This window comes from Penaeus japonicus, unplaced genomic scaffold (genome assembly GCF_977035675.1).
Source record: "Penaeus japonicus unplaced genomic scaffold, GWHDUDI00000001_assembly GWHDUDI00000011, whole genome shotgun sequence".
Lineage (NCBI taxonomy): Eukaryota > Metazoa > Arthropoda > Malacostraca > Decapoda > Penaeidae > Penaeus > Penaeus japonicus.
The window spans coordinates 1,360,999-1,368,498 of record NW_028234413.1 but is presented as its reverse complement, the minus strand read 5'-3'; the positions used below and the strand labels follow the sequence as shown (position 1 = coordinate 1,368,498).

Sequence of the window (7,500 nt, the reverse complement as noted above, 5' to 3'; positions counted from 1 at the left end):
TAACTTTTCGAATCGTTTTGTAATCACAATTTAAGAATGTTGTTTAAGTTCCTGTTATGTTGGTCTGTGTGAAGTTTGGAATTATTTTCCGTCTATAATTATCGATACACTGTGAATGGTAATATCAATTATCTTATCAGTATGAACTTTCTTTATCATCATTTTGATTATTTATCATCACCATCGTTGTGTCATAATTGTCATCATTATCATCACTAATTATTATCATGATTTTTATTTCTTGTGGTCATTATCATCACCATTATTAATACTACACAACACTACAGAAACAAATTCAAAGTAATATTGACGTGATATCACTAACAATACTGAAGTTTTAGTCGTCCCAATCCACTGTTCTATTCAAAACACCACTGCATCTACATTCGCTCTAATCATTCCATTTACTCTCATCATAATCACCATTAATCATATTCTCAATAAACCAATCACTATCCCTTAAGCCAATGCTACTCCTATTCCACGGCTTCCTGTACCATAGTCATCTCAAAGAATGATAATACATTTCAGGACACAAAGTAAGTATGAAATAAGTATTCTTGAATGATGAACCAGGGACTTCAGAAGAAACGAATGTGCTTGTCTATGGGAACGCTCTAGAGAGAGACAAACTGTCGTGACCAAAAAGGTGTCGGACCATTAGGCACAGCGTGAGGGCGTGGGTGGTATGGGCGTGGGCTAGAGGCCATACACACAAGGAAGAGTAGGGAGGGAAGTGGGAAACCATGCTTCGATGTGGTAATGGTGCTTTTATCAGAGTCTCATTACGGATATTTTATTATGGTGTGAAAGGATGTCTGCATGTGTATTGGGTTCATTTTTTATTTATTTTTTTCACCTATCATACAATAAAAGATTGCTTACTTACATTCGTCTGTTTTTGAATCTCATTGTGCATATCAGATCGATTTGTGAGGAAACACATACGACTCATACATTTAATTGTAAATATTCATTGATTCGGTGGATCAAAACAAGCCAGAGATAAAGGGATTAAGATGATGTTGACCTTTCAACACAACACGTTCATGAAGGGAAAAAATATGTTTGGTAAAACGTATTTCAAAGCTGGCGCAAAACAAAAATCACTTCAGATACAACAGATTCATTTGGTAAAAAAACAATTATATCGAACCGGTCTTTTACATAAAAAAAAAAATAAAATAAATAAATGAAGCATGTGAGATCTTCCGGTGAAATGGTTCAAATGAGAGTTTATCGAGACTCCGGTAAATAGTCTAATTGTGATACATCTATTTCAAGGATGAGTCACTTTCGTTATTCCGAGATCGCTAAGATAAATACAATACAACAACGAAAAATAAGATGACGATCCGAGGAAAAAAAAAAAAGTCTCTTCTAAACACACGCACACACATACAAAGCGCCAAAATATCTCTAATGAGGATGATAGTTGTTGAAGAAAAGATGATAACAATAAACTTTAAAGATGAGGAGGAGACAAGAGCAATGTCATGTACTTGTCATTATGTGCTGATCACATGACCCGATCCCGAGCTTGTTGGAAGGAAACAGAACATCAAATAAGTTTTAACGCAAGCTTAGCTACACCTTGAGAAATGACAGTTACTTGATTGCAAAGCGTAAATCATACCGGAAATGGGAAACTTAACATCCAAGAATTGCACAGTTAGCTTGTAATTACTTTTGTTTTTTTCGTTTCTTTGATTTATAACTTAGCGAATCTTTTCGCTGAACAATACGATTTCTTCAAGACAAAAAAAAAAAAAAAAAAAAAAAAAAAAAAAAAAAAAAAAAAAAAAGCCATATCACTTTCAGTTTCCGTCAAGCGAAGCGTTGCCAAGATTTCCTTGCTCTAATTGCCCTCGACTTCTGAAGGTGCTCGAGCTAGCGATAATTCCTGCGAGCAGATTCGTGATTAGGTCGCGGATCTATTAAGAGGAAGAATGCTAAATTGCAAAATTCAATGATGAAAAAAGGGCGAGATCTTTCTTCTTCTTCTTCAAGTATTTCGAATGACGATCTTAACAAGAAGTTCGGGTACTGAAAGCGTACGTTTTGTAGTGAACCTGAAGCTTACATAGATAAAACTTTACATACGTTAGGCTGGATCTAGATGTACATTACAGGAGTATACGGCACTGGCAATTGCGATTATCTTTTTCTTTCTTTCATTTGTGTTGTATTGAAAAGCTTTCTCATTTCTTGATACACCGTAATAGAATCTATATATTAATTTCTATATACATATATATATACATATATATATATACATAGATTGATAAGTATAAGTATATGTATATATATATACATATACATATATATCTATACATATATTTATACATACACACACACATATGTGCGGGTATGTGTGTTTAATAATCATCATCAGAATTACTCATTAAAAGTTATCTTGCTTGTGCATGCGTGCGTGTTATTAAACTATCTCTTGTTCTTGTATCTTCCTATCCAGAAGAAACATTCACTTTTAAAAGAGTGTAATCTTTTTGCCTTCGTGATGGATTCATTCATACACAAATTATCTATTTCGACTTTACTTTCCCATGCAGTTTATTGAGTTTTATTAGTTTTACTGATTAAATGAATTTCACTTACCATAATTCTGTAATAACACTATTGTACATGAGGGTGTAAGAAGCAGGAAAGATGTGTGTATATATATACATATATATATATATGTACATTTATACATATATACATACATATATACATATACATACATACACACACACATATATATATACATTGTGAGTGTGGTCTCTGAATATTTTTCGAGAGATCTTCCTTTCCGAATGGCTTCTGAATGACAGAGATTGAATCACATGCTTTAGAATGATAATAGACATTATATCACATATTCATTCTAGACATTATAAATCAAACAATGAATCGAATTTGTAACTTTCAATAAACTTCATATCAAATGCCTCCCCACTCACCGTCAGGTTGGCCGAGTGGTCTAAGGCGCCAGATTTAAGCTCTGGTACTCGTAAGAGTGCGTGGGTTCGAACCCCACACCTGACAATCTAAAGAAGGAAACTTTTTCAAGGAGATCAGGCGAAGATGATTCATTGTCGTGGTGGTTAGTGGGGCCGCCGTCTTTATAGTGACGTCATCACTACGTCACAGCCAAAACTCTAAGAGGTATTCAACCAGGCAGTCGCTGCGCGCAGTGTTGCCAGTGCATGTGTTTCATTTATTTTCATTTTCTCGTCCAAAGAGTGATGTTTGTTGTAAATAAGAGTTTCTTGATATCAACTCATTTGTATTTATAGATCTAAGATACGAACTATCTAGGTCTTTTCTTATGAATTTTGAAAGGCCTCCGATAATAAATACAATGCCTCGAGTACGACGAACCAGCAACTCGTCTATTTTCAGCAAGTAGTATACACGACGATGTTTATTTCCTTTTTTTGCTACTTTGCGGCATAGATGAAACAGAAAAGAACAATACGATTAGTGACCACTCTGAAATGTGCATATCAAAGGCATTAAAAACTACAAGTGCGCCTGTGCCACACTTGCCCCCTGAGAGAATCGAACTCTCGACCCCTGGTTTACAAGACCAGTGCTCTGCCCCTGAGCTAAGGAGGCTTGACAACGCCTCTGTCAAGTTTGGAAGTCGATCCCCCTAGTGTCGAGAAGAGGCGGAGAGAACCGTCTACAGTATACATGCCTCGCATTTCCTAAAAAAATGGCTTCAAGTACATGTGGCTGTGGTTGTGGCATGGCCGGAACACAAGAGTATGGGAAATATCTTCACGCAAAGTATCTAGGTCGTGGAAACAGCGGCTCTATCGTAGTGACGTCGACTTCAAACCAATCAATGCTGATATCCCGGTACCAGAGGGGTGCTTATCACACATCAACGCCCATTTTTCATGGCTGAAATTGGGTGTTATGGCTGCCAAAATCGCAATACATATGCAGTCGTGACAACAATGATGTGAGTAATGCGTAAACATACCAAGGGAGAATATACGATAGATGCACTAGCAAGTATTTTGGGGGTCGATCCAAGTTACACAATCTGCCTATGAGATTATTCTAGCAATGTCACTATCTGAACAGCACGCGCAAATAAACAAACACACACATGTGGAATATATTTGGCCCAGTGTATCCGTTTTTGATGACTAAATTACCTTCCGAAAAAAAAAAAAAAAAAAATATATATCGAGATAATTTTTGCGACTTGTGGCCAGGAAAAGCACAGATTCATAAAATGAAAATATAAAATAGAATCTTGCTCTTCTCGGTGGTAGCCAAGTCGATTCTAGTATAATAGAATTAAAGAAAGCATAGAAAATACAAATCATGTTAGCTGTTCCTCCATCTCTATTTCTACCTCCATCCCCATCTCCTACCTAAATCCTATTAACAATGGAAAAGTTCAGAAATTACATCAATATCTAAAAGCAAAACTTGTATTTATAGTCGCTAAACATATCTACACATTTTGCTATGATCTTAAAGGATGATAATATTTACTAGGGTTAAACGTTGCAACAATAATGATAATCATTATGATTATGATAGTGATAATGGAAGATTGAATATTAATGACGACGACGATGATGATGATGGCCAGAACAATAATGGCAGCAATGTTAATAATAATTTTTAAAAATACATATTCGGAATGAACATTACAAACATACTTTAGAGAAGCTTAAATTGCAAATGTTGCTGATCTTTAAGAAGGCTTTGAAGCAAGAATGCAACGGAAACCTGAATCAGACTATTACTTACAGTATAATATCTTAGATTTTTAGTTGTTTTTGGATATACTTTTGCATATCTTATTCATTTGTTAATATAAGGGCAATATTTGTCACTACTATGAGAAAAAAAGTGTTGCAAATGAAGGTTGAAGTCCTCGAAACTTACTCAACTTTAACACAGCTTGGAAAACGGATTTATAGAAGCTTAGCTCCATTCTAAAAAGCAGTAACAAATATGTCCTCCACATTTAAAGATATAAAATCATCAGACTATAATATTGCGTAATATTGTGAAAATGCAATAAATACTTGTAGTAAAAGTATTCCATAATCATCTTTCACAAGTTTGTTTCACTGTCCTTGTGTTGAACAGTCAATTGGATTTATTGCTCCATCAAGTTTGGGAATATGACATTTCTTTCTTTCATGTCTTCCTTTCGAACTTCTTCAGACTGTAAAGAATCCATCTATCGGGAAATACCATTCAGTTTACGTAAATACTGATCCTATTTCACTTTAGGATACACTTGTAAATTCTTGTACTCTGTAAAGACCAAAAAAGAATGTCTTCTTTCGACAGCTGAAAATCACCCTATTTTGGAGAGTTTCACTTTGTATCTCAATAATCTAAGAGCATTTTGAGATATTCTTCCCACGCCATTCTTCGCATTCACGATATAACGACAGTAGCTGTGTGAAACCGTGTACTTTTGAGTGTTTCCAGCATTCTGATGTGTGAAATAGCTCCTTATCCAGTCAATGCCACTCAATGACATCTGATTATATATATATATATATATATATATATATATATATATATATATATATATATATATATATGCTTTGTGCAAAAAAGTATATATATATTTATATATATATATATATACACACACACACACACACACACACACACACACACACCACACACACACACACACACACACACACACACAATATATATATATATATATATATATATATATTATATATATATATATATATATATATATATATATATATATATATGTATGTATATGTATGAATATATATATACATATATGTGTGTGTATACATATATGTATGTATGTATGTATATATATATATATATGTATATATATATATATATATATATATATATATATATATATATACTTTTACTTTTCTTTTCTTTTCCTTATCTTTTTTTCATGTTCTGTGCATTCAATTTGACATTGCCAACTAGGTATAATTGGGTAAGAATTCCGTGCGTAAAATATCTTTCCCACTGTAAGGTACGTTACCACGAGTATTTATATAATTCCATTTGCAATCAAGAACTTTCTGAGGTACAAAATATGACTGACCATTTTAGTGCAGCTGTTTTAATATATATATATATATATATATATATATATATATATATATATATATATATATATATATGTATATATATATTAAATAAATAATATATATATATATTAAATAAATATATATATATTTATATATACATAACACATATATATACATATGTATATATTCATATATTTATACATACACACATACACGCTTGTACACTCAGACAGACACACTCAAACAAACACACACATACATACAGCACATCAAGTGCATCCCTGTTGTAAGACTTTGAATGTAGAGGTGCTGAGAGTTCACGTAACAGTTACCACGTTCAATTGAAATGACACAAACGCTGATTAAAGATTCACATAAACAAGTCAACCCTTACCCCGACCACATAGTAAGAATATATAAGCTAGAATGCGCCTATGGATATATTTTCGAAAGCCTACAAGTGCGTTAAAATTTAAGATTACTCGCTGCCATTGTATGTGCATTCAGTCAGTATATATATATGTAATCTTCAAGAATCCTATATATAAAAAAGATTTTAGGATTAGGGGCCAATTTTTTCGTCTTTGTTCGTACTTTTTCGACTTCTTTTTTTGAGTTATTAAGGTATTATGAGCGGCAGAATCAAAACCATTGTCTAACTTTTACTTTCATCTCTATTCAGCCCCTACCCTCCATCTATATTTATTTCTTTAAATACTGAGGTAAAGTTCACTTGTAAACTGTGCATGGCATCAGCCGCACATTGAAAACAAATACTCATAATCAACTAAAGTTACTCATACTATCTTCTTTTCTACAAAAAACGAAGAGAAGAATACCAACTTTTCCACAATGCTCTTTCCCACCTCTTTTGTAATTTATCCTGTATTTCCTTTCGAAAATTGTCAAGAAACTCTTCGGTAATAAAGGTGACGCCGACGTTACTCTTTGTTCGGGGCAACGGAATCTTTCTTTCTTCAAAACTATATTGATAATCAATCATTCCTCTGTTCTTTTCTTTCCCAACTACTGACGATCTGGTTAATTAAAGAGAAACGACAAAACCTCCATCGAACCGACCTCAAAATGTGAAAATCACCGTCGAAAAACGTGCATCATTTAAATTCGACTTTGGCCTCCCCGCATCAGCAGCCTCCTTAGCTCAGGGGCAGAGCACTGGTCTTGTAAACCAGGGGTCGAGAGTTCGATTCTCTCAGGGGGCAAATATTTAGTCCGATGCCATTTACTCATATTTAGCCTAGTATAAGGAAGGTGTGTTTGTGTTCCCGAAAACTGCATGTGGTAAAACTTGTTACATTTGTATTGGGACTGAGTATTGCTTGTGATAGTAGTGGATGTATTAATATGATTGTGTCTACGCGATCCGTGTTTCTGTACGTTTGTGAATGTGTGAATGAAT

The 7,500-nt window shown here is 33.9% G+C and overlaps 3 non-coding genes across 3 annotated transcripts; 2 read left to right on the top strand and 1 right to left on the bottom strand.

Annotated features, from left to right (window-relative positions):
* The first annotated feature begins 2,964 nt into the window (after positions 1 to 2,964).
* TRNAL-UAA (transfer RNA leucine (anticodon UAA)) lies at positions 2,965 to 3,048 on the top strand. Its single transcript has one exon. It is a non-coding gene; the product is annotated as a tRNA-Leu (tRNA).
* Positions 3,049 to 3,549: 501 nt separating this feature from the next.
* TRNAT-UGU (transfer RNA threonine (anticodon UGU)) lies at positions 3,550 to 3,621 on the bottom strand. Its single transcript has one exon. It is a non-coding gene; the product is annotated as a tRNA-Thr (tRNA).
* A 3,610-nt stretch (positions 3,622 to 7,231) lies between these two features.
* Positions 7,232 to 7,303, top strand: TRNAT-UGU (transfer RNA threonine (anticodon UGU)). The gene has a single exon. It is a non-coding gene; the product is annotated as a tRNA-Thr (tRNA).
* Positions 7,304 to 7,500: the final 197 nt, after the last annotated feature.